The 12,890-nt window shown below is 33.4% G+C and overlaps 1 pseudogene; it reads left to right on the top strand.

The window, feature by feature from the left end:
* Positions 1–411: 411 nt before the first annotated feature.
* LOC148876766 (tubulin beta-1 chain-like) lies at positions 412–11,526 on the top strand (annotated as a pseudogene).
* Positions 11,527–12,890: the final 1,364 nt, after the last annotated feature.

Raw genomic sequence — 12,890 nt, forward strand, 5'->3', positions numbered from 1 at the left:
TTTAATTTTATTAAAATCCAAGGCACAAAAAATATACAACTATGATATTTGAATTATTATATCAATTATTTTCATTTTTCTATTTTCAATTTGGGAAAATTCCCGATTAGTACCCTGTACTTTGGGCCTAGTGCCATTTTGGCCTCCAAACTTTAAAATGCGACAATCCAATACCCGAACTTTAAAAATGTGTCAATTTAGTACTTACCCTTAGTAGTTGTTAGTTATCCCTATCATGTGATGGCATGTGTGATTTTAATCTTTTAAAATGTCAAAACTATCCTTCTAAAAACACTGTTCATTGTCTTCTACCTTGAGACTAAAACAGTGCTAAATGACCTAAATCAGATCTTGAAGAGAGAGACTACTACAGAGAGACAAGACTGGAGGAAGAGAGAGAGAGAGAGAGAGATGGTTCTTGCAGAGCTTATCGATTCCGTTCTTGATGTCTTGAGGAAGGAGGCTGAGAACTGTGACTGTCTTCAGGATTTCAAGTTTGTCACTCTCTAGGTAGAGGAACTGGTTCTGATAATGGGTACTTTGCTCATTTCAAAGATAAGGGAAGAGTAGCCTGACCGGATGATGCTCGCATTTTCTTTCTTCCCCTCCCCAAAGGTTTTCGAATAGGGTGGTTAAGCCATACAATTAACGCAACCCTTTCTGTTTATTAACTTGTAGAAAACACAAATGAGTGTATGGTTGTTGATAATGAAGCTTTGTATGATATTTGCTTCAGCACTCAAGCTTACTACTACTGGCTTTTGCGATCTGAACCATTTGATCTCTTCAACCATCAGTGGTGTCACCCGTTGTCTCATGTTCCTTGAGCAGCTGAACTCTGATTTGAGGAAGCTTGTCGTGAAATTAATTCCGTTCCCCCCGTCTCCACTTCTTTATGATTGGATTTGCCCCCATGACCTCATGTGGTTCTCAACAATAGCAGGCTTTGACTGTCTCAGAGTTTACTAGCAATTCTGGGATGCCAAGAACATGATGTGTGCTGATGACCCTCGCCATGACCGCTATCTTACTACCTCAGCTATGTTCAAAGGTAAGATGAGCACTAAGTGGACGAACAGTTGCTCAATTTGCAAAACAAGAACTCGTCCTACTTTTGTGGAGTGGAATCCAGAAACTTGTACCTATGTTTCATTTTCTTGAGGAAGAAGATAATGAAAAGTGTATCTACTTTTGTGGATGGTTGATAAAGAAAGTTAGTTGACACCTAAAGGGCATTTGTGTTTTTTCATATGTCACTTAACGTTGATTAGCCTTAGGTATCAAGTTGTGGCATTTTGAATGTTTAGGTATTGGATTGTCATGTTTTAAAGTTTGGGGACAAAATTGGCACTAGACCCAAAGTATAGGGTACTAATCAGGAATTTTCCCTTTCAATTTTTAACATTAACAAAAAATCAACTAAAAATTAATTTCCAAGTGTTCAGTAAATAATACTTTCACTTTTGTAAACAATAAGTATGTTTATATAAAATGTAAATGAAATTTTGAAGATGCATATCATATGAAAATTCATAAATTTTAATTACTAAAATAATTATTCATTATTAATATTTTAATTTTTATGATTCTTATTAAATAAATACTTATATTTTTATTTAAATGTAGATTAGTGGATTTGATAGATTAAATTTATATTATATTCTTAAATATTTTGTAAACAATATTTTATCTTTGTAATAATAAATACATTGTTATTTAATGCAAATTAAAATATTAATTAATAATTTATAAAATAATTATTATAATTTATCAAGTCTACATAAATAATTCTAAGTACTAAAGTAATTACTCTATTAATATTATTTTTATTTGTATAAATTTATTGAAATTAAAAATCATTTATATATATGTGGATGTGATAAATTATTTATTTTATTGGTTTATAAAATAATAATTTTGAATGTTATTCTTATTAATTTGTACTTGGAGTTATTGAATATACTATTTGTTCAGATTAAATATAAAAGTTTATTTTAATAAAAGATAATTTATTTCATTTATTATCATGATAATTTATGCGTCCTAGGTTTAAAGGATAGGATCACGTTAAAACCCTTTTTCTAGTAAAACACTTTTCTGTGTGATACACACTTGATATAGTGGCGTATTGGAACGATATGCACGAGGTGGCATGTCTCGTATTTTCCCATATGATAAGCCTTGTATCAAGCATATTGTGTCGATATTTTAATCCTTAGATCAAACTAATAAGAATTGGCTCAACTATTTAAGTGGACGTGACACCAGTAATGAATATAATAACCTATTGCACCTTAGAACCAAGTGGCCACACCACCTCATACTTTCACGCTTGCCTGTCCTAGGTTTTACCATCACACCAGACAATGGTCCTTAAATATGATGGGCAGGTAAGGTGTCAACCAGCTGATTGGTAAGACCTCCTGCTGGTCACAGCAGAGACTTATGATCAAATCTTGCTGGGTTGGGGGATGGGCTACCCTATTGTGTAGCCCTTCATAATATATCAAAATAAATAAATAAATAAATATGATGGGCAACAAGGCCATATATTATTAGAGTCTGACTTCCATCAAGGCAAAACCTATTCAAACAACATTTATAGTCTTGCATTGGGAATATCTTCCAACTTATATGTTTTATTTCATGGGTAAATATTCTCACTCCAAGGTTATAAGAGACTGTTGGAACGGTGTAAATACGGGCTTGCCCTGACCAAAATCAAACTCATATTATCAATACGCACTGCACTTTCTATGTAGTTCAGTGTACAAAAGTACATGATTAGCGTTCTATGTTCCTATGTTCGTCATCCTATCAACCCATAACATCTACAACCACCTGCAAAACATGAGAGAACGAAAGATATGAGAGAAAACCAAAGCATTAGGATTTGGGTTAGGATTTGCAGAAGCTTAATTACCTTACATAAGCTTGAAGAAAGTTCTTAGTAGAGAGAGAATCAGTAGGAAAAAGGAGGGGTAGAGCTCGAGGATTTGATTCACTGTTTCAGAGAGGGAGAGAGAAAGCATTAGCAAAGACAGCTTCTCGAAGAAACCAACAAACACACATACACGAAATGCTTGCACGTAAAATCGTCAATCTATTCGCACCAATAAATAAACCTGATTGCTGGACTAGCAGGTGAACTTTGTCGCTCCTGCCCTGTTGTTTTGTTCAATGTCCATCATCTGACTTTAGCAAACATGGTTAATGAAAAGAGTTTCTGGGCCCAATTTCATTTCTTGGGTGTCTACTAAAAAAATCAATGGTCTCTGGTCTCTCGTTAAGTGTGTAATCAAGTATAACAAATTAACAAGTATCATAGTATAGTGATTGCTATGTCAGAGCTTATGTGACTGCGCTCTCTCTTCTCTGAATTTCATCTCTTTCCGATCCTATGACAATCCCTCTTACACACTCATTGGTTTGATAAAATTGGTGCCATCTATCTTTTTGCCAATTCAGTATTTCATATATACATGAATCATATTGAAATTAACTTCCACAAATTGAAAATTGGGTTCTCACATTCAACTCGAAGGAGGCTAAAGGTGTAGTTGAGGTGGCTCAAAAAGGTGTCCTAAGCCTCAAAAAATTAAGACAAAAATTATTTAAAATTTATAAATGATAAAAATGACATTTGTTATAGGGAAAATATTCATAAAATATAAGTTAATAAACATTAAGTTCTAGTCTTTAAACATTAAACAAAATAATATGTATATATAGCTAATCAACTAACAATTATAAACATCTTACATATCAAGTTTCAAAATCCAAAACTCCGAAATTATTCAAATGACCAATCATAATGTTTAGGATTATCAAAAATTTTTCATCATCAAAATTGTTTTCACAAATGGGATCCTATGGTGAATTATCCATATAGTTGATATTAGATTTATAATCACCCAGCAATTAATTTAGAAGAAATGAAACAACTTAATTGGTTAGATCTATGCAAAAAAAAAACAGTAAATAGAAAATAAATACATTACGAGGAGAAATGATAAAAAATAACAAATTTGGGATGCTAGATTTAGAATAATAAGAAAAAATTCCCACTTGACCAAGAGAAACTAAATTTTGATTAGGCCTATTGGATTTTCATTCTTTTTATTTTTCATTTGGCATATAATTACTAAAGTGCTCTTATTATATATTTTTATATTTTTATAAAAATACACAAAATATATTTTTATATTAAATCACTAAATATTTGTGGATTCTTGAGACTTGCACCTTTTTATACTTCAAGGTTCAAGCTATACCTCACACCTTATTAAGGCTTGAGGCACACATATTTCTCTAACAAGGTCTTAAGGTGTCGTTTTATTGCACTGTTTAGGTCTGAATCTGAAAATGCTACTTTTCAGACCTCGCCACTTGTTTGGTTGTACCTCTTAAATTGGATCTGAAAATCACAAACCTTGGACTAGCTCTTAATGCGTTCAGACGTGTTTCAGAGCTGGCCCAATGTCCAAAATATCCTTACAATTTTTCATAAATGACTTGAATTACCCTTGATACCCCAAACCTAGAAAACCAAAACATTCAACTTCTCTCTCTCTCCCTCCCTCCCTCTCGGTCTCTCTCTCCGCCTTGTCTTCCTGCCACTCTTGCAGCGGTAACTCTCTCTCCCCCTGTATTCTCTCACTCTCTCTCTTGCTCGCTCTCGCTCTTCACCCCGTATTCCCGCCACCATCATTGCAACTTACAGCATCGGCTCTCTCTCTCTCTCTCTCTCTCTCTCTTTGCCCCTTGTATTCCCGCCACCGTCGTTGCAAGTTGCAGCGGCGGCTCTCTCCCCTCCTGTCTTCTCTCGCTCTCCCTCCCTCTCTCTCTCTCTCTCTCATGTATTCCCACCACTACCACCGCCATTTTCTCTTTCTCCCCCCTTCAATGGCTCTCTCTCTCTCCCCCTATCTTCTCTCTCTCGCTCTCGCTCTCTCCCCCTGTCTTCTCTCTCTCTCCCTCCTCTGTCATCCCACCACCACCACTGCCACTGCAACAAGCAGTAGTGGTGGTTTGGTACTTTGGTGAATTACAATAATGGTTTTATTAATTATTAATTATAAAATATTTTTATTAATTATTTTAATATTTTTTATTAAACATTGATTATTTTTTATTAAATTTACTTGTGTTATTTATTAATTATTAATTATTTTTATTAATTAATAAATTTTAATTATTTCATTTATTAATTAGTAATTATTAAATTATTAGTTATTATTTATATTGTTTCAATATTATTTTGAGGTTGAAAATTATTTTTTATGAGAATGTAAATTGAATTCAACATTTTCAAATTGTATATTTTAGGGGTAAAATAGTAAAATCAATAAATTTCATATGGTAAAGGGTTGATCCAACACAAACAAACTCATGGATTTAGATCTTCTAAAAGTAAAAAAGCAATTATACCTCTTTTCAGATTTCAGACACATTTAATATCTTTTTAACTTTTCAGATCTGAATTTTTAGATTTATCAAACGCCACCTAAGCCTCACATCAATATTGTGAAGTTTAAACCTTAAAGCAAAATCTATGTGCCTTATCTCAAAGTGTATGCGTCTTTTAAAACAACGGTGTTTTAGGGGTGTTAGAGTAAATAGTTACTACACCTTACCGCTGGTTATATCAATTGAATGTTTGAGATCAACTCAAGAGATCTTGTTTGTTGTTGTATTTATCTTTTTTTTATTTCTTTTATTCTCTCATTGTATTTATCATCATACATGGCTAATCATCACATAATACATATCAATACAAGTTGCATTCAATCAACCTCTTTTGGATACAATAATGAGAAAGCCTAGTCACACCCATTTGAGTAAGCTTAACACTGCTATTTCTATAGGGTCAAACATATTGTTGGGAAATGGGGTATCTGAAAATTGGAGGAGAAGCTCTAAGGTGTGTTTGAAGACACTATCTTTAAAACGTTATTTGTTCCCACTCAGGTGGCGTTTGATTGCACTTTTCAGATGTCTAAATATGAAAATGTTGCTTTTCAGATGCCAACTTTGTTTGGTGTTGCATCTGAAATAGGGTTTGAAAACTTTGTTTAGATCTGAAATTTTTAGACTAAGGCCAGTCACTAAGCGCGTCCAGACGCATTTCAAACGAGGCCAAAAGTCAAAACTACCCCTCCCCATTCGACCTCTCTTTCTCGTCTTCATACATCTCTCTCTTCGCCCTGTCTTCCACCACCACTGCTGCAACTTGCAATGGCGCTCTCTCTCTCTCTCTCTCTCTCTCTCTCTCTCTCTCTCTCTCTCTCTCTCTCTCTCTCTCTCTGCCCTGTCTTCCCGCCATAGTCGCCGCAAGTTGCACCAATGGCTCTCTCTCATTCCCTTGTCTTCCCGGTTTCTCTCTCTCTCTCTCTCTCTCTCTCTCTCTCTCTCTCTCTCTCTTGTCTTCCCACCACCGCCACCACCGCTACAACATGCAACAGCGGTGGTTCAATGAGTAATAACAATATTTTTATTAATTATTAATTATTAATTATTTTAATATTTTTATTAAACATTAATTATTTTTTACTAAATTTAATTCTTTTATTTATTAATTATTTTTATTAACTAGTAATTTTTAATTATTTCATTATTTTTTAAAAATTATTTTAATTTTTATTTGTGTAAATTATTAATTATTTTAATATTTTTATAGTCATTAATTTTTTTTTAATTTTAGTTGTTTCATTTATTAATAAGTAATTATTAATTTTTTATTTTTTATTTGTATTATTTCAAATATTATTTTAAGGTCGAAAATTATTTTTTCTGAGATAATGTAAATTGAACTCAACATTTCCAAATAGTATGTTCCAGGGTTAAAATAGTAAAATCAATAAATTTCAAATGGTAAAGGGTTGATCCAACACAAACAAACTTATGGATTCAAATCTCTAAAAAGTAGAAAAGCATTTATGCCTCTTTTAAGATTTCAAACGCTTTTAATATCATTTTAAATTTTCAGATTTCAATTCTCAAATTTATCAAACGCCACCTCAATTTCATCGAGTTTGTTGTTGGGTTACACGTAAATCCGTTCACAGGATACAATAGAGCCTTGGGCGAGAATCTGTAACTAGCAAAGTTGAAGAATATCCGAAGAAACCTTCTGTGAGAGTAACAGACTGGATTGAGAGAGTGAGAGAGAGAAAGTGATTTTTGAATTGTGTGTGAAATGCTTGATTCGTGCTCCTTAAATAGTTTCTGAAGAGTTATGAAGAAGAGGAAGGTGTTAATTCAAAGAAAGGAACCTCGAACAATCACAATTTCAAGCATTGTGATTGTTTAAAAGGTAAGTAACAGTTAATGACTTTTAACTTTGAATTGTGCATCTTGATCATACCCGATCGAATCGTGGCTATTGATCACATCAACGGTCAGCATCGCACCAAAAAGCCAAATCCACCCTTTACAAGTAAAGTGCACTTCTAAAGTGCCTCATCGCACTGCACACACATGTGTGGGCACATTGCGTGGTATCAAGCCTCCATACTCTCCTCTACTATTTCTAAAGGGTGTCAATCAGCTCCTATTAAAAAACCCAAAACAAAACTTGTAATTTTCCAATGTGGGACAAGTTAAAAAACTGTTTTTAGTAAGAAAATAAGTTATTTTTCAAAACATATATGCAGTTGTATTTTGTCACGTAATTAATCAATCAAACTCCATTGGATTTAATCTCTAATGACATTAAAATCCAACACATATGGATCATAGTTAGAACGTATTTGATTTTAGTAACTTATAAGTTGGCCAAATGGTGGAAATGGAGATCGTCAAGCCTGTAACTACAATCGGAAGAACGTGGCCCTTGAGTAAAGTTGGTATAATTGAGTACCGACCGGGTTTAGACTTTCAAATCAAATTTGTTCAGGCTGTGGCCTTCTTGGTTCAAACCAAAACCATGTTGACGAACTCCATTAATATATAGGTCTATCATTACTCATTATGTATTTGAGGTGAGCCAAGCTTCTATTAGATGGATTTTTTAGGCGAACCTACGTTCGTCCCTACTTGGATCGCCATTTAATTAGGTCGAAGACTGATAAACTATAAAAACCAGCAAATCAAGAAGCCTGTATGTTTCAATATCTAAACATCACCATCCACAATATTGAGGTTCATTTGGTTTGAAATCAAAATCGGAATCAAAATGGTCCATTTTTATAGTCTATTTGGTTCAGACAAAAATGGGAATAAGAATTAGAATCAACAGTTATGGGATGTCATTCTCAAGGGAAGGACAGGAAATGGTCATTCCCTTAAATGGGGAAATGCCTTTTCAACAGGAATGAGAATAGGATTCTGATTCTGTCCAACCAAACAGTTGGAATCGGAATAGCCCATTCCAATTCCGATTCCAATTCCAGACCCCTACTCCTGTGATGGAGACAAGGTTTTTAAAATCAAACCGGACAATGAACTGGTTAGGTGACCATTCGAACCGAGCGGACGATCCGTTCTAACTAAAAAATACAAAAAATTAAAAGAACAGTCAAAACCACTGAACGGTTCAAATGGTTCAACCACCCGGGTCAGCGGTTTGCTAACCAAACCAATGTTTTTGGCCAAATTAATGGCTTTGGGGTAAAACGGAACTGATCACCTAACCAGTTCCTACTTTTTTTGGTCCGACTATCCAATTTGGTCCGGTTTTGAAAACCATGGATGGAGACGTAGGATCAATTGCATTTTGGTGCCTCTTTAATTTTCTAGTGTTATGTGTTTGTAGGATCAAGACCATACGTTGGAGAGTTCCACTTTGTCAACTGTTTACACCAAAGATCAATATGGCCTGGTTATTTTTGGCCACCTGATTCAAGCATTATTTACTGACTCTAACGATATTGCGCTTACTAATATTTATTGTATGTTAATTCAGGGCACATCTGGCACGTCTTTTTGGGAAGATCTTCTGGTAGTTCTGATAGTCAAAAGATGCATTGTGCTTTTGCATAAAGATTTGAGCAGCCTAAAGCTAGTTTGGCAGTATCACGTCTTTCTGTGCATCTTTTCATGTCTTTCTATGCAAAAATAAAATGCGAAAGATGAGAAAAACTTCATTTGGAGCTTTCCGAAATCAGCCTAAAATGGGTTTTTCATGTCTTTTCGGTGCTCCGTATTTTGGTGGTTAGATCTTCCGCGAACCAAACGGGAATAGACCAAAAATCGGTCTGTCCAGTTTGTAAACAACCGAAATACTGCACGGAAAGATGCGCCAAATGGGCCCTTAATCAGTCATATTAAAGAGATCATATTATTTAATTGTTTTTTATTAGTGTATGTTTTAAAAGATTAGTGTATATGTGTTTTGTACATAGTAATTTTTAATGATGATGATGATGATGGAAAATAATATATTTCTAAAATGTTTTATAATTTTTTTATATTTACATCATGGTTTTCAAAATCGGACCGGACCAGACCGAACGATCAGACCAAAAAAACTGGGAACCGGTCAGATGACCGGTTTAGCGGTTAACCGTTCGAGCAATTTTGACCTTTTTTTATTTTTTTATTTTTTTGTCAAAACGGGTTCGAACGATCAGACCGTTCGACCCAATAACCAGACCCCTGACCGGTTCAATCTCCAAATCATTTTTAAAAACCATGATTTATATGTCTATAAAAATTCTTCTTATTTATCATACTTATTTTCATGCACCATAAATTTTGCTTTATTATTTTGTGCGTTGAAGAGTTGCAACTTCTATTACATTAGAGGATGGTTTCTCCCTGGATGTCTTCATCATGAAACCCATAATATGATTGGTCCTGAACTCCTGATCCTCAAAACAAATGAATAACTAGCAAGTTATGTGAACCCCAGACTAGTAATGGATATTGTGTCCCAAATCGATTTTGCCATTGAGAAACATGAACCAAGGCCATAGTTGTTTTGTTGGATGATCACAGGTATGGTCTTGCTTTAGTTCACTTTATAATATATCCCTCTTTTTCCCATGCAACACGTGATAAATAGGGCGCACCAATGGTGGAGCCTTTGTATTAAGGATTCTCAGACCCACAAACTCATTGGCATTACTCATTCTTCAATCATATATCCTTTCGGTTATTTGGAAGGAGAGATATGAACGTGTTTTTGAAGGTAAGGATTCTTCCGCTAGCTACTGTGTTAATTCAAGAAATTAAAAATTGGTTACTAGATTTGAGAAATACAAGTAGTGCTCCATCTGTCCAAGACCATGATTTTTCTATTCTACACCTCTTAAACATACATGTGAACCGTGCATCGAAGAAAAATTTAGGTGGGTTTCATGGAAATTTCCAAATCAATATCACATTAAGTTAACTGTGAATAGTGTGTGCTTCTCATGGCAATCCAAAAATATTGGTGGTGGAGGTCTTATAAGAGACTCAAGTGACTCATTACTTTTTGCTTTCTTTAATTCTTGTGGTATTAATACTTCTATCCAGGCGGAATTTCTAGCTTTATATGATGGTTTGAAATTGTGTTTGGAGAAGGGAATTTTGGAAGTGGAGATTGAAAGTCATAATAAAGTCTTGGTGGAGAATCGTGATGGGCAAGAATGATCAACCATGGTCAACTATTTACATCTTAAGGAAAGTTAATCTATATTGACTCTAACATGTGAATTATATTTTGTCAGTCATAGAGAAGGCAATAGATGTGAAGACTATCTTGCCAATATGGGGATTAATGAAAGCAGGTTTAGCATGTTGAGGATTACACGAGCTACATCCTCCCTTGTATCTAATTTTTTTTCTTTTGGTAATGGTTAATAAAATTTTAAGTGGCTATCTGTATACCTGAAGTAAAGTTTGGGCTACAAAATGTATAGGCGATTAGTTAAAAGATGCTAGAGGTTGGAATTTTAACCCTGTGACTAACATGTCACAAATGGGAGTCCGGATGTAGTAGGCACGTTAGATAAGTACAATGAGTGAGCACGTAATAGCTGTGTAACACATATCCCAGTTAATGTGCCTTTCATTCAAAAGTTTTTGCCCCATTAGACAGAATTTATCCATTATTTTATATCTTTGTCAAAATAATTAAAAATAATAAATAATAAAAAAAGAAAACATAAGTGAATCCCAATTCCCAACATGTTTAGGTTTTCTTTTTTTATTGTTTTTATTTTTAATTATTTTGACAAAGATAATAAAATAATTGATAGTTTCTGTCTAATGGAACAAATATTTGGATGAAAGACACATTAATTAGGACATGTGTCACACAGCTATTACATGCTCACTCATTGTGCTTACTTAACGTGCCTGCTACATCCGGGTGTGGGTGCAAAGGAGCTGACTCTTCAAACATATATTTCTTCAATTCATATGTTTCTTCATTCATGTTAGGTTCATTGCCTTAAGGAGACAACTCTTCAAGCATCTTGGACTAACACCAACAATAAGGGTGCATTTGGTTTGTGCATAGGACTAGAATCAGAATTGGAATCAAAATACCAGAAATCGGAATCGGAAGCACTTATTCCTTATGCCTATTTGGTTTAATCAAGAACCGGAATTGGATTCCGATTGTTGTTGTTTGGTTCATTAGGAGTTGGAATCAAAATCAATTGAAGTTTTTCAATTTTGTATTATTAATCTATTAATATTTTATGAATATATAATTATTATTTTATTAGTATTTAATAATTAATATCTTTGTGTTTATCATTAATTTATGAATAGTTTATTAATATATTGTTATTTTTATTAGCTAATTAATGTATGTTATTTTTGTTTATTATTTTAAAATTAATTTTTTATTATTATTGAGTAATTAATATGTTAGTATTATATTATTACTTTAGTTATATTATATTAATAATTTATTTCTACTTTATTATTATTATTATTATTATTATTATTATTATTATTATTATTATTATTATTATTATTATTATTATCTTTGTTTGTTATTATTAATGTATTAATATTTTATTATTTTCTTATTATTAATCTAATAAAATTTTATTATATTATGAATACTAGGATTTGGAGGCTTTTGTCACAAGTTCTTTACTTCTTAATAGACTTTGGAATTGGAATCCCAATCCTGCTAAACAAATAGTCGGAATCGGAATTTTAGGCACCTATTCCTGGAAACCGAGTGAACCCTAAATAATGTAGGGTAAATTATAAGGACCCCTCTGTACTATGGGGTTAATCAGAAAGACCCCATATACTTTAATTTGTGATAAAGACCCCGTAAACTTTAGCCGTTAGACAACAATCCCTTGTTAACGTTTCTTCAATTATCTTCAAAAAAGATTCTCATTCAGCTATTTAAAATTTTTTAAATCCCCAAATTACACTTTTCCTATTTATTTGATCGGTGATAAGGCATCTCTGACCAAATCACCATGCATACGGGTGACCATAGTGACGATTGATTCATGCTAGAGGACTTCTCTCTGTAAATGCAAGCTTCAGGCTGGATCGCCACTTTTTCGTTTTTGTTTTACTACCTGTAATCCTAGAATAGGCATTTGGAATTCGACTTGTTTGCTTGACTTTGCAGATGAATTACAGCTAATCGTAAAACATTATGGCAGCACTTGCAAATTTTAATCAATGGTTGAATTGATGTAAGTTTATCAAAAAATTCAAAACTTCAGGCTTTATAGCTTGTAATAATTTCAAATTGATAAAGTAATCCTTCAGATTTCTTTTGTTTGCTACCTCTCTCATTTATTTTGCAGTTCCTTGAGATAGGCTACTTTCAAGGCATCTTTTCCTAGGGAAATATCGAGATTAGGGGCCCCTTTGGTGCATTTTTTCGTAAATACTCTTCGGGTTGTTCAGATCTTACGTTAAACGCTCAATAAGTCTTTTAACTGTCAAAGCTATAAGAAGATCTTCTAAAAAAAGTA

This window comes from Nelumbo lutea, chromosome 1 (assembly GCF_056320005.1).
Source record: "Nelumbo lutea isolate HS-2025 chromosome 1, American lotus-T2T, whole genome shotgun sequence".
In the NCBI taxonomy this organism is placed as follows: Eukaryota; Viridiplantae; Streptophyta; class Magnoliopsida; order Proteales; family Nelumbonaceae; genus Nelumbo; species Nelumbo lutea.